We start from the raw sequence: 25,826 nt of genomic DNA, 5'->3' as shown, positions 1-25,826 counted from the left end.
GGCACATGAGCAGAGCGGCCCGTTGGGGAGCGGGAGAGCTGGCGCACGTGCGAGCGGGCGTGCAAGGAGCAGGTGTGGGGTTGGGGGGGGGGGGGCACGTCTGCGTGTGCTCACGCTCGCGTGCATAACTCCTGGCAACAGCATCACTTCTGAGTGCTGGCGTGATGGTGTAGGACCTGCACGAGAAGAGCGTGGCCGTGCAGAATGGCGCGGGGTGAACGCAGCTGCCCTCAGCCCCCACCCCACCGCTTCTCCTTGGGGACCGAGCACCCTGCATCGCAGCTCATCCTGCACCCCGGCTGTCCACGCTCGGGCAAAAGCAGCCACTGCCGAAGAGGGCGAGAGCACCACGGCACAGCCAAGGGGCCACTGTGTCCTTGATGGAGCTACAGCCTTGGCCATCAGGATGAAGTGGGACCCAGCAGGTCTTGCATGTATCCAGCAAGGGGGTGCCCCCCACCCGGCTGTGCCCTGTTTGCTGGTGCAGCTTGCTGGCTGGGCAAATTGGATCCCATCTGTTTTTTCAGGTCCACGGCGCTGGCATACCCTGGGGAGGAGAGAGGGCAGAAAGCCTGGCTTGAGGGCAACACAGAGGGAATAGGCTGGTGATGGAGCTGGAGATAAATTGAATTTCTCATTCCTCAGTTAAGCAATGTGGGGTTTGCCTGCTCCTCGCTGCCATGCAGCGTTTAACCCTTTCTATATTCATTACTGAAAACAGTGCCCGCGTGGGCAGCAGAGAGCTTGCCTGGCTTTGCAAACCCTGCTCCTCCCTTGCTGGGGGAAACCACAGGAGGGCCAGGCTGTCACCTCCCCAGGTCGCTGTCCCCATCCCTCCCAAGGGACCGTGCTGGGGCGATGCAGAGCATGCGCAGGTGCTCCCATCGCCCCGTGCTGCTCAAAGCCGTTGGCAAAGGCGTGCAGGGAGCTGCCCCATCCCAAGAGCCACCAGTTGCAGGCTGGAGCTCACCTCCAGTTTCCAGGCAGCAGCAGCCAGACCACAGTCCCACCTTCCCCCAGCATCCTTCTCTTGGCTAATGACACCCAAAGCACCGTCAAGAGCCTGAAGCCCCTTTGGGGACGGATCCTGCAGCCCAGAGCGCTGCCTGCCCACCACCAACCACCTGCGAGCAACCTGTCGAGAGACACTCCAACTCAGCGGCTCCCCAACGCCCCACTTGCTCAGCTCCACAAATATTTGAATTAAGGTCCCCTGGGGAGCCGCAGTCACAGAGTAACTGATTTCTCCTCCTTCATTATATCTCTGTGTAATTTACCGAGGGACGGCGGCGTGTGCCTCCGTTCGAGCGAATTCCCAGCAGGACTCCCGAGAGCTCACAAATCAGGCAAAGGCAAGGCATTAGAATATGAAAGGTGAGGCTGGTCTCCCCACCAAGGCTCATCTCGCTCTTCCCCGACTCCGCCAGCCCCGAACTGTGTTTTATTTCCGCCTGCTGCCCCTTGTGCGAGTGGGGAGGTGACGGGTTGGGGACAGGCCACAGGGCTGTGTCCCCAGCTCTGTCCCTAACTCCTGTTCCCTTCTGGGAAAGAAGGGGAAAAGGGTCTGCTCCCTCTTGGCAGCACTCAAGAGATGCCAAGGAAGCCAATGCAGCAAAGGTTTCCAAGCGAAACCATGTCACCTGGCTTTAAAATCTGACTTCTTTTCACCTGGATGCCTGTGCCTCAGTTTCCACATCTACAGAAAAGAGTAGTCACTCCCTCCATTTACTAAAGACCCTCAGCACTTAGATGTTGGAGGTCTATAAAAGACAACTGGCATTATGGATCCATCTGTGTTGCAGCTCCAGCAAGGAGGAGCTGGAGGACAAGTTTGCCAGCATAGCTCTATAGTTACCAGAAAGAGCTCAAAGAGTCGCCAAGGAGAAAGAGAAGAAAAGGGAGAAAATGAGGAACTGGACCAAGGATGCACAATTGAACTGCTTGGCGTGGTTACTTTGTGAAACATGAAGTGCGAGGAGGCTGGTTTTCAGCGGACGCGCCTCAGTCTGAACCCAACCCAACCAAACCCATGGCCAACCACCATGTCTCAGCCCTGTGTTGAGGTGCCAGGGTGGGAGCAGGTCACCCCGAGAATAGGAGGCATTTGTTTGTGGTGGCGAACGGAGGATGACTGGACCTCTCACAGGTCTTTGCAGCATCTACGGTCTGGGTAGGAGTTGTTCTTCCCCAAAGCCCCTGGCCCTGGCCACCACCAAGGATGTGACACCGGAGCAAAAAGCTGGCCGGGCTCGGACGCAGCGAGCTCTCTGTTCCAGCTACGCTGCAAACAGCGGAGGGCAACATTTTGCTTCCTGGAAACCCAGAGAAAGAAGTATTTTTTCTGAAGAGCTGCAGCTCATAGGCAACCTGTAATGGAGATTTCAGAAAACTGGGTGTTCCCCCTTCCACCTCCTCTGTGAAGACAAAGACTTGGCAGATGGTGGTGGTGCTTTACAGGGCTTCTGCTAGGCTTTTCTTTGGGAGGTGGGTGCGTGAACCCTCACTCTCGTGCTTCACTTCAGAGGTATGAGCGATGTGAAATCTGCCCATCCCAAAATCTGCCCGTCCCTAGGCTATCTCAACTTCTCAGAGCTCTTCGAACAGGCTGACTTAAAGACCTGGGGCTGTTCAGCCTTTAACAAAGAGCTCCTTTCTCCCCAACCTTCGCCAGTTGTTGGAGTTAAATAGGCTATGCTGAAACCAAACCAAACAAAGCCCCTGCAAAGAGGCTCCAAATCCCTGTCCCCTCGCCAGCGCTCTGGATTTCCCCCCTGAGCCCGGGCACGGTGCTCCCCGGTACGCTACGGCTCATTCCCCACTCCGAAAGGTGGGCATGACGGGCTGAAACAGCGAGGTTGCGTTCGCTCCTCTGCTTCTTGCTGCTGGGCATCCATGGGAGGAGATGAAGGGGTGTCTGGGGGGGGGAAAGTGTGCCACGGAGCTGCTCCAGCCTCTGCCTGCAATACCCCTGCTCCGTTGGATTTGCTTGGGACTCCAGCCACGTTGCTGCTGGTGCCACGAACCCCCCCGGCGTAGCGCAGGAGCGGCCCTCGTGGGCGCCACATGGCTATCCCCGGTGTGGGGACCCCGGCGGGACCTTTCCAAACGTGCTGCCCGACCTACCCCCTCGCAGCCCCCACGGGGCACGTTCGCTCTCTCCCATTTTGGGGGGCAGCTCCCCATCACTGGGCACCGAGCCCTCCTCCTCCCGGCATCGCAGCTACCAATTTGCTGAAGCAGCTGCCTTCCGCGAGCGGGGAGGTGATGGCAGACGGGGGTCTCCATCAACCAAGGGGGGGATTTTTGGCAATGCCAGCCCCTGGAGGGGCTGCTGGCTCCCACGTCCCGGGCGTGCGAAGCGTGGGGGTCCGGGGGCTCTCTGGGCAGGCAGCTTTGATCAAAGCGCCGAGCGCAGCCCGGGGCTGGGGGGAGGCAGGCGGCGTGAGATGAAACGGAGCAAAGTTCTCTGGGTTCGGACGCGGGAGTTGGAAAGGATTTGACGGCAGCTTGGAAAAGGAGGAGGAGAGGGCCGGGAGCAGCAGCGTTCAGCAGAAAGGAATGTCCTGATGGGACGGCAGCCTGAACGCCGGCCAGGACCCCCCCTTCCCAAGGCTGTTTAAAAGCCCCGGACCTCTCCAAGCCCTTTAATTGGTGCTTTAAAAAACTTCCTTGTTCCTTGACGCGGCGAGGTTTGCGTTTCATGCCCAAAATGACTCAATTCCCCCTCTCTCCCACCCCATGCAAAAAAAAAAAAAAAAAAAAAAAATCTCCTTTGAAAGGTTTGCTAGAAGCCAGCTCCATCCCCTCCCCGCCAGCCCCGGTAGCCCCCAGCCCTCACCCCACCAGCCTCTTGTGTGTATTCTTGTTCTCCCCTAATAATCCACATCCCAGCTGCCTCCCTCTGCCTTCACCCTCCTCCTCCCTGCCTCTCTCGCTCCCTCTTTCTCTCTCCTCCCCCCTTCCTCCCCCTTTCCATAACTCAAAAGCTTGTCAGGCTGGTTCCAGACTGCTGGCGCCAGGCTTCACTCCAGGAAAAAAATAAAGCAAAAGAGAAAGGCATGCAAGGCAAAACAGCCCCGCCACATGAACACACATCAAACCAGCCCTTTATCTCCCCGGAATGCTCTCCCCGCTGCAGAGCTCCCTACCCCGGCCCAACAGACGCGCACTCCCCATCCCCGTAACCCTAATGCAGCACCGCCAGGCTGCAAGCGCACACGCCCCGGCAGAGAAAAGCGAAGGAGCAAATACAAGATCTATTATTTATCAGCGTTATCAATTATTTAGAGCCCCAGCGCGGGGAAGGGGTGGGGAGAGGAGGCCTTGGCGGAGGCGGCTTTTACCCCGGCAATTCAGGCGAGGAGCTTCTGACCGGACCCACCTCCCCGCTGCCCCCAGCTCCTGCCCACCAGCGGGATGGTGGGGTGTCTCCCCCGCCGTCCCTTGCATCCCACCCCACCAGTATGGGGTTATTTCTTACCCCAATCCTTCCTGCCTGCAAAAGGGCAGGGCTTCCCCCCACGGCAAGCCCCAATACCCAGCTCCAGGAGCATCCCTGTCCCAGAGGTCTTGGACCCAGTGCCCAAGCGGGGGCTGCACCACCCCACGCGCGGAGTTGCCGCCCCAGGGCAAGGGCTCTCGCACGCGGGGACCCAGCACCCTGCCTCCTCGCCCAGGGAACTGGTCAGCCCCCAACAACGTGAATTTTGGCATCAACATGCACTTTCTCAGGCAATTCCAACGGCAGTCTTCCGTTCAGTGGCGCACGCCTCCATCCCAACTCTCCCTGCAGCCTGGAGGATGCACCACACTGCTCATCACCACCCCAAACTGCAGCAGTGGCCGGTGCAGGGCTCTGGAGCCCCAAGTCACCCCACATCCAGCCAGCCCTGAGGGAGCTGTGTCAGTGCAGGGCAGGAGAAAGAAGGTGTCCATGGCTCTCCACTTCCTGGGGGTTTCAGGTCAGGTCTTGATCCCAAAGGGTCAAAACCGACACCCCAAACCCAAGACCCAGCCTAGGCTGCAGGAAGAAGACTACACCAGACTACACAGCCCCTTTTAGCTCTGTTTTCTCTTGGATTTTGGAGCAAACCCCAGCCCACTATCTTTGCGGTGCTGCTGGCAAACAGCACCGGTTACCAGGCAGGTGACACCGATGGGTACGGGTTTGTCCATGGGCCACTGCCACAAGCTCGCAGATGGCTATCGCAGCCTCCCCACGAGGTAGCCGCCTTTCAGCAGCAGATCGCACTAAAGTAGCTACAGTGGGAACGTGTGATGAGGTGGGTGTGCTAAGAAGATTTTTTTTGGCAGACTTCGGGATGACTTTATTGCTCACAAGTTCTCGAGTCATGGCTGAGTAACACACTCATTGCATGTTTGAAACAAAAAAAAAATCCCTTACCCCAGCACAAAATAAACAGCCTGGACAAAGCATGTTTGCTTTGCTCCTCTTCCCTGCTCCAGCTTTGCATGGCCGGGGGCTGCAAGGCTCCCACGTGGGCTGCAGGCAGCCGCTGCCTACGAGCCCTGATATTTCCCCTGTGATTTGGGAAGAGAGATGGGCAGCGGCTCCCACCAGATGTGCGCACGAGCACCAGCCCCTTCCCTAGACATCCCCCAGCGGGTCCCCTTCCCAGCCGATGGGTTGGGTACCTGAGGCAGAGCAGCATCCTCCGCTCCAGCGGGATCTCTGGGAAATGACTTTAATTTGGGTGGCTGAATCAGGGCCGCCAAGCCCAGACTTTCGCAGTGGAAGATGCAACCTCAGCCTGCCATGGCCTCAAGTGTTTTATTCTAAGGACAAAGAGTTCTGCCCCGTGGTGCCATGTCCCCAGCCAAGCTGTGTGAAGACCTTCAGGTGAGACCTTCAGATGCACCACAGAGGATAAATTTCTGCAATGCAGCTGCTGGTTTGGATGCTTCTGGGTGCCAAAAGGGTGCAGAGAGCCATGTTGTCTAAGGACAGAAGCGTCCCCACCTCCAGTGCCTTCAACTCTGAGAAACCAGTAGCTGCTCTTGAAAAGCAACCAATGTATTTCTAACCTGGAAGGAAAACTACTGTCCTCTGCCCCAACCGAGTCAATGGTGGCTGATCAAATCCCTGCAGCAACTCAGAGCGATCAAAAGGTATTAACTACCTGCCTAAGCTCATGGGTGCAAAGAAAGTGCTCTCCTCTTTCCCAGGTAGGGAAATGAAGGTGAAGAGGGACGAAGTGACTTCTCCAAGGTCACCTGGGCAATGCTGCTGGAGAGCTGGGAACAGACCCCAGGAACTGAGGTTTCTGCTGTCTGGCTCCCAAGTTCTCACATCCACCCTGAACTACCTCTGGGTCAAGCCCAGCCTTCCCACAGCCCCACAGAGCCCTGATGATGACTTCTGAACGTCCCTCCACTGGAGAGAGGAGAAGGTCGGGAGCATGAACCCCTCCAGATGTTGGCTTTTGGGTGCCAACAGCTTCACAAGCTCCTCTCCAGCCCCAAAGGAAGACCTCAACTGGGATGGAAAAATCCTTCCCTTGAGTAAAGAAAGAGTGGGAGCTGCTTTCTGCCATTTACTGTCCAAGTTCTCCCACACCAAAGGCTAAAGACAGATGAAAACTAGCTGGAAGAAGGGGGAAACAACCAAAATTATTAGTCCCATTCTATTTTAATGGGTTCAAAAGGGATGTTTTTGTAAATTCTCTACTACATGTTCCTTTTTTTTGATTTTGAAAAACAACATTCCAGAAAAAGACAGTCCTTATAGTTGCTGTTCCTCCTCCTGAAAGAGCATATCTTGGGGAGAAAAACAGGGCAGCTTAGGGAAGGGAGAAATGTCACTGAAGATTGAGGGGGGAAAAGCAGAAGGACAGGAGGAACCCTTCATTTAGAAATGTCACCAGCAGTTTTGCAAAGAAGAGAAAAATCCTGTTATGTTGAGAATTTTTCATGAAAACTTTGTGTGCATTTGTTTTTTAAAGGCTGGGTTTTTTCGAGCTAAAAATAAAACTCCACATAAAAAAAAAAAAAATGTCAGCCATCCCTGGGCACAGCCGAGAGCACTTGAAGGGACAGCAGCTACCCTGGGACGGCTTGTGCCGCTTCTCGACAGGCGGCCCTGATCGTGGTGACACCGCCGGCTCTCGCTACTTGCCAGGGAAGGTTGGAAGGACATGATCTGCCCCGCGCCCCCTTTAAACAAACCCGGGGACCCAGGTTGGCAGTGCACCGTGGCGGATCTGCAGCAGGACGGAGCTGATGATCACCAGATTGGGGCCACTTCATTACAGCCAGCTCCTGGCACAAGGGGATGCGGATGCCCGAGAGCATCCCCGGTCACACGTGGCTGTTTGGTGGCTCCTGGCCGAGCTCCCAAGCTGCCCCGCCGGGTCCATTTGCTGCAATTCCCAGTGGGCACCTCTGGGAGCCCTGGTCTGCCGGGGGCTAGCCCTGAGCCGCCCCATTCCTCCAGCCCATCCCGGGGAAAAGTGGGAAGCAGCAACACCGTTGGGGCAGAGCACGCGGGTGCCGTGGCTGGTCCCAGCTGTATCCTTTTCCCATTTCCCTTCCATGCCTGCAGCCGGGCTTCCCGCCCTGCTGAGGTCAGCTCCGGCTATTCTCTCCTCCGTTTCCCCTGCTCCTGCCATGCACTTCCCGTCTCCCTTTGATATTTCACCTTTGCTGCGTCATTCCCGATGGGCCGTTTTGGGGCTTGGGTTCACGTGGACGTGCTGTTCTCGGCTGTTGTTACGGAGCCGAGCCAGGGCTGAGCCTTGCCGTCAGGGACCGCTCGTGCTGGGGAGCACATGAAATAACCCGGCTCGCACAGATAAGCGTTCAGCTGAACAAGCACGAGCCCGAAAGCTGAGCTTGCACCAACACCCTTGAGCAGCACAAGAGTAAGCAGGGGAAACGCCATGAAAAATAACGAGGAGCTGGGAGGAAACAAAGGCTGGGCGAAACAGGGAGCATTTCCAGCAGACAAAGATGGCCAAATCTGGCAATCTGCTCACAATGCTGGGCTTAACCAAAGCTGAGCAGGACTTGGACCTGGCCCGGGTTGGGCAGATGAGCCATCTCGTTTGGGCCACCCAGTGCCCCAATGCTGCTGAATCAAGGGAAACCCCATCTCGAGTGGGGGGCAGATCTCTCCTGGGCGTTACAGATGGGACACCCGAGCACCCACTCAGCTGGCACCGGGAGCAGCAATCTGCTGCAGCACAAGGAAAATCCCCAGGAGGGTTTGGGAGCAAGCACCTTCCTCATGCTCCCACAAAGCCCCAGAGAATTCAACGCCGAAGAGAGCGGCCGGCTTCCTCCGCAGGCGGAGTGACCGCTGCGCTCGTACGTGTCCCATTTCGGCCAACCGTCCTTTCCACCGAGGAGCCACAACGTTGAACAAAAAAATGTCCCCGCTGGCCTCTAGCACTGCCTGCCCGCGCTCCCCATGTGGCACCAGGCCAAACCCGTTAACAAAAGACGACTGAAAGGAGAGCACGCATTAACTCCGTGGTGGATTTCCCTCAACGGACCCCAGCGAGGAGCATTGTCTACTCCACCACGGCAGAGCCCCGGCCGGCAGCGCCGGCAGCACGTGGCACTCACCCATCAGAGCAGCCGCGGTGACGGGTCACTTTGAGCTGCCTGGACCTGCGGCGTCCCCAGGACACCACTCCAGCTCTTTGCCACCGACAGCCGACGTCTGCCGGCGACCTCCCGGTACGGGCTACAGCCGAGCCGCGTCAGCCAGATGAGATGCCGCGCGCGGGGGCTGCTCCCTGCGGTTTTTAGGGAGGAGGTGGGGGGAATCTCATGACATGAGAGCCTGGAAAAGGGGCCTGATGCCACATTATAGATTTTTGCCCGTTTCAATGGCAATCACTGACAAATGCTCCACCAGTACATTTCTTCGGAAGAACACAATCTTACTGAGATGAGAGCTGAGGGAAGGGCTGCGTGCCTTCTCCCCTGTGCTCTCCTGCCCAGCTGCTCCTTTCAGCAGAGGCTCAGCCCAGCCTAGGTCACATCCTGCCCTGCGCCGGGGCTGCTCTGCAGCCAGGGATCACAAACAGTCCCATCCTGCTCTGCAGGTGGGTCCCAATGAAGAGTGGTGCCTCTGGGACATGGGTAAGACCTCAAGCGCTTGCTTTGCCAAAAGCTTCCCCATCCCCTTGGACTTCATCACCTCTGCCACTGCCCGAGGAGGGACTAGGATGTCCCCAAGCTCTCCCCTCCTATGTCCCTTCCAAGCAGTAAGCTCTCGCATGGTCATGGATGTGCTCCCAAACAATCACAGACAGCGCTCATCACTTGAAGTCTCTGTTGGATATCATCCATAGGGGAAAAACCCCCAATGTCCTCTCGACCCTTCTTTTAGCTCACTGATGCTCAGGGCAAGGTTGATCCCTTCAAACACCAGCACAACGTCTCTCAATCTGGACCTTGGGGGTCCTTCAGGAGCGAGGAGGGGGCTGAGAGGAGAGATGTAGAAGAAAATAGTCCACCATGGGAGTCCACAATGGCTTGTGGACTTGGCAGCCCCAGCTCTGGATGGTGATGGTCTCCTAGCCCATTGCAAGGGGCAGCAGGGAACAGACACCATTTTGTGGTTTTGGGCTCAAAAATAGAGTGTTTGAGTGAGTCACAGGGATTTTTGTCCCTCTCCTGGAGGCCTTACATTCATTCATTCTTCCTTTCTTTTGTCATTTGCGATAACATGAAATATTAGTTGGCTGGACTGAATCTGCAGGTTTTACTCACCACCTCCAAAGGAAAATACAACAAAAAAATACACTGGAACAGCATGGCCAATCCTGAGCATCCAGAGCTCCTAAAGATTTCCAGACTCTGGAAAAATCAGGGAACAGACTTTAAAATAGTGAGATTTGCAAGAGAGGGAAAAAAAAAAAAAAGGAGACCAGTTGGCTTGCTTTTATTTCCTTGCTGATTTTTGAGCCTGTAGGCCACTCTGACGTCATGCTGCTAAGCTTGTCTCTGCAGCCATGACGTAAGAAACCCTTAAATCAGCAAACCCCCCTGCCAGCACTCTGCAATCACATGGCTTCAAAAAAAAAGAAGGAAAGAAGGAAACACTGGGAGCCAAGAGAAACCTCAAGAAGTTTGGAGGACCTCTCAGAGGACTGAGAGGAGCATCAGTGGGCAACGCAGAGTGAGCGGTGCCCTCGAAAGCCCCTCTCCACCTGCAGGGTGATGGAGAGCTGGGGACATGGGTTTTTGGAGCAGGGCTGCGAACATCGCAGAGCGGCAGCGTGGCCGTGGTGTGTGGCTGGCTCGCTCTTGGCAATCAAGGACAGTCCCAGGAAAGTGAAAAGACTTCCAGCACATCTCAGCAATTTCTCTCTGCTCCCAAAGGAAGCGTGTTTATTGGAAGCCATTTTCTGCATACATAGCCCTTTCCTGCTGTTTCCCACAAACTCAGACTAAAATAATTTCCTAGGCTTGAGGACGCCAACCCACAGCTTCCTAGATGGATGTGCAGAGCTCAACCTTGAGCAAGAGACCAAAGACATCCCCGAAATCCTGCCCAGAGCTCACCCAGCTCTCCCAAAGTGGAGGTTTTACATCCCATCCCCAGCAGCACTTGTACCAATTTCCAAACACTTCAGTGCATTAATTCTCCCCCGTGCTTTCCTCTGGGGGTCTCAAAGCCCTCTGCAACCTCAGACCCATTCACCCTCCACACACGCCCCAGAAAGAAGCATGACCCCAAATCACTGCCTAACGCACAAAGAGCAGCTTGCTCAAAGACCCAGGCAGTGCACGCTGGCAGATAAACCAGTCTTCAGGCCCCGAAGGACTGGTGTGCAATGGGAACAGCGGAGATGGAGACAGTCAAGTGGCAGGGGTCTCCCACCCCACACCAGCACAGGACCGATATCTGCCCCAGAGCAGGGAGCTGATGATGGGAACAGGTCCCTGTTCACACCAGAAGGACGTGGAGGTCCCCTGAAGGGCCCATGCAGCAGCGCTTTGGGGGCTGCAGGGGGGAGAGCTGCCGTGCTGCAAAACCAGCACTGCCCAGGGCCAGGACTGGGATGGGGTCCACCCTCCCCAGTTCTGCAGCCCAGCACCAGGTCCCACCAGCCAAGAGACGACTGGAGGGGTCCCTGCCTGCACCCCTGCTAGCTCTGCTGCCAGCCTTCCTCAGCCACATCGTCTAGGCTGGGACTTGGCTGGGACAGGCTGAGCCCACACAGCATGGTCCCGAGTCCGCGTCCAGCAGCCTCAGCAACAAAACCACTTGAAGACCATGACCATGATGGTGAAAACCACCGTGCGTGTGGCCCGACCATCCCCAGAAGAGCCCTTGCCCTGTACTCCGAGGCCAAGCAGCCCATGGATGTTGCACGCTGAGCTGCTGTCCTCGAGTTTAGGGCAGGGAGGAAAGAAGGAGAATTTGGAAGAGTCTGCGTTTGAAGCTGCTTGGGGAATGAAGGCAAAGGGACTGCAGCGCTCTGGAACTGGAAATGGGCAGGACACAGTTAACGCCTGGTTCTTCGTGCAGGATCAAGAGGAACTTGGCTTCATATTTCACGTGTGGGATGTTGCAAGAGGACAAGGAGCCCTGAACCCCAGCGGCATGCGTTCCCCCCGGCTCGGCCGCGGGGACGAAACCACGACGTGTCCGGCTCCACGGCCGCTCCGCCGAGGGCAGGACCCTCCTTCCCGGTGCAGAGGGCACCGCCGGCGAAGGACGTTACCACCACGCCAAGAGACGCCGAAGACACGCCAAGGCCGTACCGACTCCACGCTTGGCATCGAGATGCCGGCAATTTAATCACGCGCAGCCGAGCCGTTGGGGGCTGCTGGTGGAAGGGTCCCGCTCGTGGCGTGGAGCTGGGGGCTTCGCACCGCCTGGCTCCCCGGCTCTTGAAAGCAAATACAAAGGCTGGGCTCCCCCAGCCCTGGCTGATGCTCGACCTCTCCGTTGTCCTCGCTGCACGCCTGTCCCAGTTCCAGCAGCCGGTTGCTACAGCAACTGAGCTCTGACTAATCATTTGCGCAATGACCTTTTTTCCCCCCAGAGAGAGGGAGGGAGGGAGATGGAGAGGAGGGAGGGAGGGAGGGGAGGAGAGGCAAAGCAAGCAGAGGTTAGCAAGAAAAAGCAGCCAGGGAGAATGGGGTTTTTTTTTTTTATGGCCATGCAAGGTTTTGAGGTGGGGGGGAATTGGGGGGGGATGCGGAGAGGAAAGCGGGTGTTGAATGGGTCCCCCGCTCCCCGGCTCTGTGCTTGAGAAAGGATGGATGGGGGCAAAGGCGGCTGCCAGCGGGCAAAGCGCCTCGCTGGGACCGTTTCCACGGGCGAGGGGGTGGGGGGGCTCCAAACGGGGCTGACACTGCAGCCTTCCTCCTCCTCCTCCTCCTCCCCACCCCACGCTGACCCCGGCCGCCGCCGAAGGGCCAGAAGTCAAGAATTTGGCTCTGCCTCACCATCGAGCGCCTGTAAAGGGCTGGCCAGCCCTGGCTCAGCCTGGCTCGAGTGCCCTGAGCACAAAACCTCACGGGCGGGTGGTGTTCAGGGAAGCTACACCAGGGCTGAGCTGAGCTAAAAAGTCCCGTGTCAGCGTTACACCAAGTAGGAGCGCAGCCGGACTCTGCTGAGCCATGAGAACCAGCCTGGGAAGAAACCTGAGCCCAGCTCCAGTGGCTCCGATGGTGTTACTGGGAGGGCTTCACTCCTACCTCTACTGCCTTCAGCTGAGCAAAGACTAGGGTCAGGTCTGGCTCCAGCTTCAAAACAGAGTAAATAATGCAAAAGCCTCTTCCTGCACAGCCCTGAGGAGCACACGTGAGATCACATCTTACTGACTTGGTAGAAGAAAACAGTTTAGAGGTTGCACATTGCTCCTCACTCCAGTTGGCACTTAGAAAACAGAAACTGGTGAAACCCAAAAAAGCAGTGGCAAGGAGGTCCTCCTCACCAAGGGGTGGATGGTTGTGCCGCCAGTCCCAAGTTTTCATGGCAAAAGGATTTGGGCTTTTCTCCAGTTGGATCAGAGAACAGTCACATCTGACCTTGACCAACCGCAAAGTACTAAGCCAGCTGAGATGGACAATAACGGAGATCCCTGGTGACCAAGAGCAGAAATCTATGGAGAGTCACAGAAGAATGGGTTGGCCATTTGGAAAGAAAAGGAAGTTTGAAGAAAACAAAATGTTTTTGTGGACAGATATTCCACAACAGAGCCTGACAAATTGCAGTACTGTTGTGTGAATTGGAGGAGAAGGAGAACTTGGTATGACTAACAAGCAAGCCAAAGAAGAATGACCTATATCCTGAACGGTGCTGAGCGCACACTCCCCACATGCAACTCCTGCTGACACATGCTGGAGCTCAGGACAGGGAGCTCTCATTGGGTAAGATAGAATCTCATTCAAAGAGGTATTATGGTGGCCTTGGCTGCTCTGTCCTTGCCCTGTCTTTCTGCACCGAAGACAGGCCCTTTCCTTAACACAGGTCAGATAAAATCCTTGCTCCAAACACCTCCAAAAGGTCCTGGAGCCAACCCTCCTCTTTCAGCTTACCACGCTTCCCTCTGCCCATCAAAATAATGCAAAGGACAGAACATTCCTAGCAGGCATTCCCCAGCTAGTTTGTACAGCTAGAAAATGTAAAGCAAGACTCGCAAAATCATCTGCGATTTATTTAAGGCACATAAAGGAGAGGCCAGGTTGCGAGGAATACTCTACATGCGGTGTGCATCCAACATATTTCCCTTATCAGCACGACTTGGCACCTACAAAAATTCCCACTGCAGCACCTGATCCCAAACTTGGAGAAACCAACAGGAGGGTTTGCACCGAGCCCGTACTGGTGCCTATGCTACGCGGGGCATTGCAGGCAGCCACAGCTTGCTCTGCTTGAGCTTGAGCAGATCAAAGCCATGTCAAGCCCAACGTAATAAGTGCTGCTGAATGGCAAGATACGTTAACTCAGGCTTGGAACTACATGGCCACGGTCACAGGGCTTGCAGATCCAGCCCGAGCTCACTCTTGCCTCCGATCCAGCTTGTAGATGAACCTGGGGCTGCAGCGAGTCTGAAACACAGCATGTAGAAATAAAACTCCTTTCCACCTCTTTTCGGTTAAATCGCTCTGAAGCTTGCAGAGCTCCACCAAGGACAATTATTTCCAGCATGTGCCGTGCATGAATGCTGCAAGCAAGACAGAGCTGGAGTTTCATCATAGCCCAGCTTTGTGTGCAGAGCGAAGAAGGAGGAAAAAAAAAATAGAGAAAAAAAAAAAAGGAACTTGGAACTGGAGGCCCCCCCGGCCTCACCCTGATCCCGAGGAGGCTCCGCTCTGCTCTTGCTCAACCCGACACCGAGAATGAGGAAGCGGAGGAGACAGGCGGGGGAGGCGGAGGAACGGTCAAGCTGAAGACAAACAGCCTCTGAGCTGGGCAGCTTGGAAAGCTTCACAAGAGAGAGGGCATGGGAGCAAAAAGCGGGCTGTGTCCTGTGCTGGAGACACCCCCCCATCCCCATCCGGACTGGGGGGCTCTGTGGCCCTCACCCCGGAGGTTGCTCAGGGTTTTGATAACACGAGTCCAGGTCTTAAAGGAGATGGTCTCCAGCATGGAGATCTGCCAAGCCCTGCTGCGTTGGCAGCCCAGATCTTGCGTACCCAGGCTGCGGCTGGCGACGACCGAGCACCCACCCACTCACCCCGCAGCCCTGGCCAGGTGCCTCCGCACCGCACAGGGACGGCGGAGCCCGCGGCGGGCAGAGCCATGCCATGCCGTGCTAGCCGCAGCCAGCCGGCTCTCCCCCTTGCTCGGTTAGAGCCAGCTTTCAGCACAGTCGGCAGCTCAGCAGCTCGCCTCCGCACTCTGCAATACCAGGAACCGCAACGTCACATTCGCTGCAAACAGGAGTTCGCATAAAAAATTAAACCCCAGCCAGGGGCGAGATATTCCAGGAGGCTCCACGTGCCCAGGGCTGGTCCCCTCTCATCCCAACGCCCCACACCTCACCACCCCAGGAACCATGCACCTTACCTCCCCTTGTCCTATGTGCCAACGGCCGCTGTCACCTTCCTTGTCCTGCTGTCCTCATCCATACGCATGGGCTGGTCTCTCCTCATCTTGCCCTGGGGGAGGAAGAAATCCAGCTGAAGGGAGTCCAGTGTCTGCACAGCCCAGTTGGTGACAGACCAAGACCCCAACATGATATTCTCCTGCTGATTTGCCCTTCTACCTTGGTATGCCAGCAAGGAGGTACCTTGACCCCATCCCTCTTACAGCAAAGGCCAGCATAGCAGAGACATGAAGGGACATGCCTGAGGCCAAGGAGGACAGAGAACCAGGCAGAGGAGTTGGTTGGACCCACTTGTTTAAAGTTCTTTACGACAAGCAATATTAACTGTACCCCAGCAGTGTTACTGCCCACGAGGGATGGTCGGACGACTGCGACCGATCAGTTCAGGATGACCCCACAGAGGAAAGAGGCTGCCCAGCCCGCAGGCAGGACTGTCCCCAAGCATCACCAGGGATGCAGACATCGTGCGTCTTCCCGGCCAGCCAGCCCAGGATCCCACCCAGCTTGTAACCCTCCCTCCATGCAACACAGTCAGCCCACACGGCGCAAGGACCTGGGAAGAAACACAGCTTGTGTGGAAAGAAGTGAACACATATGGTTGGGGGGGGATGCATCAGTTTAATTTCTGTTAAAAACACACCTTGAATTCACCCAGCACAGGGCATGTGTGGAATATCCCTAGAGAGGTTCACATTACCGTAATTCAGAGGAAGATCAGAAATGATAGCCCATAAGGTAAACCCCACACCCACTCTCAAATCTCTCTGGGTACACCAGCAAACGAGAACCAAGACACTGAGATGGATCAGCTCCATTGCCCTGTTCCTGGAGGTTCACACCAGTGGTTGCCCACAGGGATGGAGCAGTTTGGGGGTCACCACATTCTCCTGAACACGTGCTACCCCAGCTACCCACCTCCCCGGCACCCTGAGGTGAGGGGGGCTATGGCAGGAGGGAAATGAGAGGTTCCCTTCTCAGGATGGGGCCTTGATGATGAAACCCATCCCAAGGGAAAGGGTTTGCTGTTTACCAAGAGAAGTGGCAATTCCCAAGGGAGGGAGAGCTGGACCAGCCCTTCAGGAGTGATAGGGGGGCAACCAAACCTAGAGAGGGACCAGAGAGGAGAGGGAAAAAACAGCAAACCTTGGGGAAAATTGAGTTTTATTTCCTTTCTGCGAGGCCATCACAAGGCAGGAGCTGGGGCGAGGAAGCCTTTACCCCCCTGCCCAGGCCACGCAGCAGCAGAGCCCGCCAGAGGAGATGCCATGGGAAGACGGGTGAGCGCCAGGCCCCGTGCAATTGCCTATAGTGAGTGGTAATTCCAGTAAGTTTACACCCGGCTTGCATTCAGTCCCAGAAGCGTTTCACATTGAGAGCATCCCTGGAAGGGAAGATTCACTGCCAAAAAACTGAAAGCTCCGCCTGCCTGGATTTTGGAGGGGAAGACAGGTTTGTTTGCATTTCCAATTTGGCTGGAAAACTGGAAAAATACAGACCTGAGAAGCCAATTCCCCCCAGCCCATCACCTCCCCCTAAATCCACTGGTCTCCAATGCAGAAGGATGCTGGACCAGCACCAGTGGGGACCAGTGCTCCATGGAGGGAGGCTGGGGACCAGTGGACACATGACTGTGGCTCTGCAGTGGTCAGGGACCAGGAGGAGCTTTTGGAAATGGGGCTGGGGGAAGAGCAAAGATGCCAGGATGGGGCCTGGGGGCACCAGTCCGGCATCTCTGTCCACCTTTGAGTCATCCATGGGACCCAGTGAAGAGCGAGCCCCTCAGAGCAATAGCGCTGGGTTTAAATAAATAAATACAAATCTGCTGAAAGGGGAAAAGAAAAAAAAAAAACCAACCAGAATAAAGGATGTGCCTCTCCAGTGCCTCCTCCCCTCCCAGAAACCTGTGTGCGATGCAAATATATGCAAATCAGACATGGAAGGGGGGATGAAACTGGCGCTCTAAACCAGCGTGGTTTTAGACTGGGAAGCGTTGGAGGCAGCTTGCTGGAAAGTTGAGGCAGAAATAGCTGCACCATGAGAGGGACGAGCAATGACAACTGGAGGGTACATGTCCCAAAACGCCTTTGGTGGCAGGATCGGCTCCCACGGCACCAGCAAAATACAGCACCAAATCTCACTTTTGACACCCCAGTTCAGCAGCCAGTCTCATCCCCCTTCCCTCCAGCCCAGGGCTGGGGGGGGGGGAAGGGGGAGAAAACTTGCTTTGCTGCTGTTTCCGATCCCCCCCCCCGATTCCTGGGAAGGGATGGCAAAAAGCACTGCAGTGCATGGAAACCCAGGCAGCTCAGTCCAAAGCAGGAGGCAGCCAACACAGGCAGCCTGGGGTGATGCTCCCCAGGGTGGGCACTTTCCCCAGGGACTGCTTAAGGAGTGACATCTTTCTTACATGAAGAATGGGATCGTACGAATTCCAGCTCGTTTGTTCCAGGCAATTTATCCACCCAAGTATTGCCTTGTTCGGTAACATTTTCTCAAGGGGTTTCTGCAGAGAAGCAGGTGAAATCTAGAAAGTCTGAAGGCTTCAGGGTGTAAACGCCATTTGCCTGAGCAATGCTGCTCACGTTGATAGTCAACGCCTGAGCGTTTTTTGTTCAGAAACAGGAGGGGGTTTTGTGTTAAACAGTCTCTGCTCAAGAACAGATCTGGCTGGAGCAAAAGCCCCTTTCCTGCCTCCTGACCCAGCGCAGGATTTTTACAGAAATAGCTCAGACGCTCTGAGTTCAATGGAAAGTTTGGGATGGACTGCCAATGTCCTGAGCAGCCCTGGACCACAGCAGCCCTGCTTCAGGCAGCTGGTGATTTCCATCACCATCATAGGGATGCGGTTGGAAAGTTGCCTCCTGTGACTGCAGGGCTTTCAAAACCCACCTCAGGCACTGGAGAAGGGGGGAGAGAGGAGCAGAGAGGGGATTATGCTGACAGCATCCTTCATGCACCTTCAGACCAAAGGTGCGACATGGGGGTCTGCTTCATATCCCACAGGGGGATGTGGAGGAGTAGGATATCTGCAAAAGGCACTGGAAAGGACTCAACTGCTCTCTGGTTTGAGTCCATGCAAGATGACCATCTCCTATGATGGCCTCTCCCGTGCCTCTGCCACCATTTGCAACCTCAGCTTCCCTCCAAGAAAGTCACGGCACTGCATTCAAGACAGCTCCCACAGCCCTGCGTCTTAATTTGCTTTTCATTTTGCTTTATCTGTCTCATTAAAGGCAATCTCCAGCGACTCCGACACCACTCTCTAGCATGGCGGGCATTTGTGTTTCCACCGTTGGGTTGAGCAGACTGTCAGCAGTGACAGCCCACGTGCACGGGTGCCACGCTGTCATTTAGCGGTGCTGAGCAGAGCGCAGAGGCACCTGCTGCTTTGCAGTCACTGTGGGGTTACTGGGGTATGTCCAGCCCTGACCTGCACCCCAGAACTACCCCCTAACAGATATTATGGCTTCAGCATCACATCCTCTAGACAGAGGTTCTTTACCTGCTAGGCTGCAGTACCTTGCAGTCCAACACCAGCATATCGGCTTCTGGGGACAGTGTATATAAATCTGGGCCATTCTTATGCCACAAACCCAGTTCCTTTACTTGACCTGGTCTATAACATGGACAAGGTTGAGCATCTTTCTCATTGGTGTTTATCTGAGGCAAGAACAAAGCATCTCTGGCTCTTCCCTGTGTTTTTCTATCCTTTCATCCACCCTTTTTTACTGTATTTCCCCGGTACTTCTCAGGGAGCTGCCCCAGCACTACTGCTCCGGCCAGCATGTCTGTCAGTGCACCTACTTTCTCCAACCACAGCAGTGTTACGCAAACCTTCGGAGCACAAACTAGCCTGTGATGGCAGCATTTTATGACTCTATATTAAAAAAACAGCCTTAACCCACCTCCCTGAAGAGAGAGGTGCCATGAAAGTGTCACGGGGTGGCGAGTCCAGCAGATACCTGGCAAAGGGAGAGGAGCTGCTGCTCGCCTGACCTCTTCCCATTCCCTTCTCCAACTCCTGCTCCCATCTGAGAGCTGCTTATTCCTCCCCCTGCCCACACGGCAAAACCCTGTGAACCTGAAGAATAAAAGGTGCAGACTAGCTGGGATTTCAAATTCTGTGATTAAGGATGGAGGCAATTTCTCCCCTCCCTGGGCTGATAGAGCAGGCAGCGGATGAGGACGGCTTTTTTGCGTGCTGCCAGCAGCTGCGATAGGCGCCTCTGCCGTCACCAAGCAGAGAGATTATTCTCTGGATCTCCCGGGCTGTTTATCAGGAACACTCACTGCTGCAGCCGCTAAACCAGCTTAAATACCAAAATTAAAAAATAATTAAAGAAAAAAATCTTTTCTGTAACCTCGGAAGGAGAGGGATTGGGGAAGGGGAGGTAAAAGCACCCGGGAGGCAAGTCGGGGTCTTAATAAAACAGCCATGGGCACAGGCAAAACAGGCTCCACAGCCACCAATGCAGGTCCGACATCCCCGGCTGGAGGGATGGAGCGGCAAAACCCGCTGGCAGGGGACCAAGGGACCCGCCTGGAGCGGGCAGCTGCCAGCCTCGGCCGGCGGGCGCATTGCTGGGAAGCCAGGACAAAGTCGGCAGTGCCTACGCCGGCGCATCTCCCTGGCCCTGCCTTCGGCATCACGGGGTGGGAAACCATTGGGAGCGTGCAAGGAGCAGCAGCTTCGCACCACGGCCGGGGTGGCCCAGCTCTGGTACCCAAAGAAGAGCGGCAGAGCGATGCTCCCTCCCCACGCACAGCCGGGGAGGGAGCGGCACGTGTCGGGGATAATAAATTGCATGAGAGTCCAGATCTGGGGACTGCAGGGGAAGAAAAGGCATGAGGTCTGATTTCCTTGGGCATTCAGAGCCTTTGAAGATCATAAAGCAGCTAAGTGCAAGGCAGGCTTTCAAGCTGCCAGTGCGGGTTAGTGGTGGGCCTGGGACTCCCCGGGGAGCAAGAGCTGTAGGATCCTGGTTGCCGGGTCGGATCCTGCCTCCCGGCTGCAGGAAGGTAAACAGGAACAGCTCTGTCAACACCACATGGATGCACTCCTAGCTGGGCCCTTATTTAGCATGTAGGTGTGAGCTGGGGAGCACTAAGCTGCTTGCTTGGGGCTGACCGGGTACTCACTGGTTTTGGATCATCCCGGCACGTTCCCCTGCTGCGATCCCCCCTCAATTTCCATCCAGACAACTCGCTGTGCTGGGGATGGTCCTGTCCCCTGGTATCAGGGGTATGATGCTCAGGAGTGCTCTCTTTGGGCAGAAGGATTCCTTGCCCCACATCAGAGGCAGAGTCGGATCCTCCAAACCTCCCACTCCCCTGAAATTCAGGATGAGTGAGACCCTTCCCTTCTTCTAGCAGGTACGGAACATCCCAGCCACTTGCATGAAAGGTTAAGACCACTTTCCAATTAGAGAGGCAGGAGCCATCGCAATAAAGCTCTTCTGAGGGGATATTAATCAGGGCATCTTCCTCTTGCGGAAATGCAAATCAGCAGAATGGAAACAGGAGTGATTAAAGCCAGGGAATAACGTGGGCACTTCGATCCTCGCTCTGCGAGCAGCAAGGGCCACGAGAGTGCAGGAGAGATGCCCTGGGCTCCCGCGCTGGCCACGGGATCCAGGCAGAGGCGTGGGGGACCCACGGGCTCCACCTGGGAATATTCAGCATTGGGTTTTCAGGTTAATACTAGCGTCAAGGCCACAGGAATGGCACCAGTTACAGCAAACCAGTCCCCAGCTCTCAGGCTGGCAGCAGGGTTTTGGTCCATCCTCTCGCACCCACGCTGGAGGCAGGCTGGAGGAGACCTGGGCAGCACGGGCACACAGGTCAGGGACCTGGCGGGAGAGATGGAGAAGACAGCAGCGAGGGCAGCAGCATTGGGTAAAGGATGTAGAAGGGAAGGAGAGGGGATGAAGAGGAAAAGGCAATGCAGAAAGGAGCCAAAGCGTGGGCCCAGGCGGTGGGGTGCACAGAGCACCCCGCTGCCCCTGCCCGGGGAAGAGCTGCGCCGAGTCCGGAGATGGCTCTGCTCCTCGCGGCAGGAGGCATTAGATCCAGCTGAGCTGCTTCAACGCAGCGTGCATGTAAATCAGCCGGACAGGCAGAGAGGAGAAAAACAAGGGGGATGAGATAAGAGGATAGAGAGAGAGGCGAGGGGAGGAGGAAGGAGAAAAGGGGAGGGAAGGAGAGGAGCAGGTGTGGAGAGAGAAAGAGAAGCAAAGAGAGGGCAAAGGGAGAAAGGGAGAGGGAGGAGGAGGGATGGGGAAACAGAGAGCAGTAGGAGTGCAGGGCGATGGGCCAGGGTCGGTCGGTGCACCACAATCCTGCCCGAGTGCGTGCGAGATGGGGGGGCAGCTGCGGGCAGGGGCTCCCACCACGCCAGGCAGGGAGCACGGGGTGAATGGGCTGGAGGTGCCAGACCATGACCCAGCCCGGACTGGGGCAACCCTGGGCTTGGGGACCCTGCTCCTGCCCCTCGGCTTCCAAACCTTGCAGCACCGCTGGGACCCTGCTAGGGTCTGGGGTAAAGCAGCACCACACAGTTGGTTTTCCAGCCATGAGGGAGATGTCTAATGGCCACCCAAGTAGCCAGAGCCTGCCATCCTGTCATTCCTCACCTGCAAATGTGATTCCTTCAAATCACCTGTCCTGAAACCTGATGCATGTTTATGATGGAAGAGTTGGTGGGTACCAACCTGGAGGTGACTGCAGCTGGGGGGTGAAACAACATGGACATGTCACTCTTCTCAGTCAGGAGTAACTTGCAAAGCATAGCGAGTGATTCCTGAGAAATAATAACTGGGCCCTGTCTCTTTCAGCCATAGAACTCAAAGGCAAAATACTGTTATTAAACCCCTAGGTTGAGGATCAGCAGCTTCGTGAGAAGTTCTTGTGACTGGGCAGGACACAAGGATCTCCTGACATCAACACACACTAAGCAACCAATGCTGATGCAAATACCATCTGCTGTAATCATGACGTCACCTTTAATTACATAACGAATGAGGATGTCACCACATGCAGAGTCCTGACGTCACCAGCAGAGCTGGAAAAAGGTCTGGAGTAGGATGATCAAAAATTAGTCCAAAGGAGGAAGATCTCAGCCTGGAAAAGAAGCCACTAAAAAGACACATTTGTGGCCTCAAGAAGGTGAGCTGAGATTGATTGCTTACTGCATCTCCCAATAAAAGAATTAGGAGATATCCAATAACATTAAGAGGCAGCAGGTTCAAAAGAAACAAGAGGAGATGGTTCCTCACGTGGTGCATGGTTAAGCAGTGGAAGTCCTTGCCACAGCTCTCTGGGGATGATTAAAGCTTACGTGTTTACAAAAATCAACTAGACAGATTCATGGGAAATCCATTGAGGGGTATTAAAGACAAAATGCCACTCTGGCTTGGGGACCCCCTGAGCTGCCACGTGTTCAAGGCTGAGAGATGCTCAAGAGATGCATCGGTGCCGGTCATCGGGGGGGCCGGGGCAGGGGACAGCCCCGCACAGCTCCTTATGCTGCGCTGAAGGTGGTAGACGACGTCTCCGAGCCAGCACACTGATGTCAATACGTCCTGGATCACACCCTGGGTGATCCCGAAACGGCAGCAGCCAGGTGTATTTACAGCCCAGCCGTGGGTGATGCTGAAGACCCCCAAGATCAAAGTCATAAGAGCAGGACCACGCAGCACCACTATTAACATCACCAGTTTAACGCGACATGGAGCCACCCTTAACCCCACACAGGCCAGTACTGGGTTACCCTCATGTCACTTTGCCAGACACTGTTTCCCAGGACCCCGGATCCCACCATGAGCCTGGCTGGACACAGGGGCCCGTCCCTTGGGAGCCTGGCCCCACGCTTCCCCGTGCGCAGCATCCCTTCCACACACGCAGAGTCCGTGCACGTAGCAATCCCAATTAAACCAAACTACATCGCAGAGGGGCCTGGCAGCGCTGCATTTATCAGCCTGCCTGGAAGGGGCTTGTGCAAGCTGTCCCCCCGGCTGACGGATTAGACAGCAGACAATTAGGTTTCAGACACACACACACGCGCACAAGCACACGCAAGCACACGCAGGCACACAAATCCTTTTTCTCCATCCATCTGCAAGGCCGAGGTGGCCGAGCCCAGCTGCGCGGCTGTCCGGTGCTTCTGAAGCTGCGTGCAGCTGAATAAGAACGAGCCCCTGCGCCTCGGCTTTCAGCGCCCGCTCGCAAAATGAGCGAGAGGTCCCCAAAGAGATGACACAATTGCAATGGAAATGATTAACCCTTGACGGGCTGGTTTCGCCGCCTCCTCCCCGCTCCGTACCGCCGCAGCCAGCCTGGCGGCAAACTCCCACTCTTTGGGTTTCAAGGACAAAGCTGGAGCAAGTTAGTGCTCAGCCAACATCACGGGGAATGAGCAACCTCCTGTGTTTGTGCTCCGAAGCGAGCTGGGCTTTTTTGGAGCGTGGATTATTTCAGATGCATCCCTTCACTGCTGGGAGATTCCCAGCTTCTGGAAGCGGGGACGCTGCTTCAACATGAGCACCACTTCTGCAAACATCCCACCAAAATCATCCCCTCTTGGTGCCCAAGACCAGAAACTACGATTTCTACGTGCAGATCCTAGGTGCAATGCAAGCCAGTGTTGCTCCTCGGATTGTCCCTCCCAAGGGCTATTGAGAACAATAAATTCAACATCTCAAAATTAATTGAAACATGAAATGGCTAAGATAGAAATGGAACAAGCTGGGGTGGCTTCTCAAAGGCAAAGCCTGCACGTCCGCTCTGGGAGAGGATTTCTGATGGAATCAACAAAACAATGGATAAAGGGAAATCAGTAGATATAATTTATTGAGATTGTCCTAAAGCCTTTGATAAAATCCCACATGAGACACTATTAAGGAAACCAAGCTTTACTGGGCAAGATGTAAAATATTGCCGGGGAGCAGGAAGCGGTGGCACAAACCGGCACGGGAGGAGGTGGTTAATACCCTGCTGGGACAGAGGTCAGGGAAGCCGGAGCATGGTCGTGCTCCGAGCCCAGCTCCTGCCGGCATCGGGAGCGGGGAGACGGGAACCGAGAGCCCCAGGAAGGCAACACTGCAGATGCTGGGAGCACACCAAAACCTTCATAGCCCCCCAAAAGTCCCTCACTCCTCCTTCCTTGCTTCCTGCAGTCTATCCGTCTGTCCCAGGCCGCTTGTCTTCCCGTGCAGGCAGCCGTGAGCAGCCCCCCTCGCACCTACTTGAGGGAAGATAAGCTGAACATGACACCAAAAAGGACCATGTCAGCCCCCGGCCTCACTCCTCACACTCGCAGCCCTTGATCTCCCCGTGTCCTTTCAAGACATCTTTCAACTGTCCATCTGGAGAGGAGAAAGCCCAAGGAGAGCAATCGCACATCCCACGTTAGGAGTGGGACACGCCGGGGGAGGCAGGATCCTCCGGAAACACCACTCTCAGCTGCGCAAAGTGCTTTCTAAAAACAGCACCATGTTTTAATTTTTCTTGTAGTTAGCTTTTGAAGAAAGGGAGATCAGATGAGAAGATTCCGTCTTGGTGCCTGGCACCCACCTCACCTGGGCAGAGGATGCAGCCAGCTCCCAGGCAACTGATGCCCAGGTAGAAGTGACCACAGAGATAACTCAGCCAATCCCTCAAACCAATAGCAGCAATTTTGGGGGGTATATTTTCACAAAATAGACATAAGCCCTAGTGTTACAAGATGCATCATCCACTAAAGTTAGAAGCAGCTCTCCAGATGAACTGGGGAACGTCTAGATGTTTGCCAAGGAAGATTGCTGCTCTCCCTGAGCTCTGATTATTATTAGTAGCATAATAGCGGAGACATGAGGATGGACCTGGCCTCACAGAGCACATCTAAAGGAATTTAGTACTGCTTGGAGGCTGCTGCATTTGTTGCCTGTGAGCAGCTGGGTTGCGCAGCCAGCTCTGCCCGACTTGTGAGCTGCTCCATCTCCAGACCCACTGGCTTTTTCACCCATTCCAGCGGGGTTAGCCTGGAGCCTCATCCCCTCCCTTTACCAGAAACCAGCTCCTCAGCTTTCAGCCTAAACTTATTTGTGGGCAGTTTCTAGTCATTTGGTCATCAGCCAACAATATCTGTCAGTGAAACAGCTCCTCTCCTGCCCTGGTGCTCAGTGTCCCCTGGTCTACCAGATTCGCAAAGCTGAGTTTGCAGAGTCTCGGGAGATGGACCATTCACCGCTTCTCCTTGGGGACTTCACCATCATTTCACGTATCATTCCATAAATCACCCCCCCCCCCCCAGGTTTATCAAGGACCTATATGTTTCCCTCTGCAGCACTAAGCAGGGTATTGGGGAGAATTTTCTCAAACTACGCTGCATTTTCCTCTCCTCCTTTCATCCCATTACCCATAGTTATATCCCTTAGACCACTCTAAATAATTACTCAGCTGGGTGTTTATGACCTTCAGATATTCGTCCATCCCTGGTTTAAATGAACTCTTAGCCAAGCTCTGCTTAATATTTAGACTGCACAGAGAAACACTCGTGTTCAAAATACTTCCAGGCTGTGGTGGGGAAGTTGATAGAAAAGACTGATCCTGCAGCATTTGCCACAGCTCCAAGGCCATTTTCCAATCCCAGGCAGCTTTCTGCTTCCTCAGTGTGATGTTTTCCCATTAAAAACCCCAACGCCTGGAAACCTCCCTGTGTGTGCTTTCCCCCCCACTGTCCTTAGCTTAGGGAGAAGGGAGTGAAGGGACAGTTTATGTGGGGCGGTTCACATAGAGGTGTGAGATCAC

General features: G+C 55.2%; 1 protein-coding gene across 1 annotated transcript in view; it reads right to left on the bottom strand.

Moving 5' to 3' along the window:
• The window catches only part of NTMT1 (N-terminal Xaa-Pro-Lys N-methyltransferase 1), a 124,899-nt gene that overhangs the window by 34,063 nt on the left and 65,010 nt on the right, over positions 1 to 25,826 (bottom strand). The window contains exon 2 of the mRNA XM_075055106.1: positions 15,002 to 15,093. The gene's annotated coding sequence lies outside the window, so the exon portion shown is untranslated. The remainder of the gene's footprint in view (positions 1 to 15,001; positions 15,094 to 25,826) is intronic.

This window comes from Buteo buteo, chromosome 23 (genome assembly GCF_964188355.1).
Source record: "Buteo buteo chromosome 23, bButBut1.hap1.1, whole genome shotgun sequence".
Taxonomy (NCBI): Eukaryota; Metazoa; Chordata; class Aves; order Accipitriformes; family Accipitridae; genus Buteo; species Buteo buteo.
The sequence above is the reverse complement of the archived record's forward strand: the minus strand, read 5'-3'. Positions and strand labels throughout refer to the sequence as shown.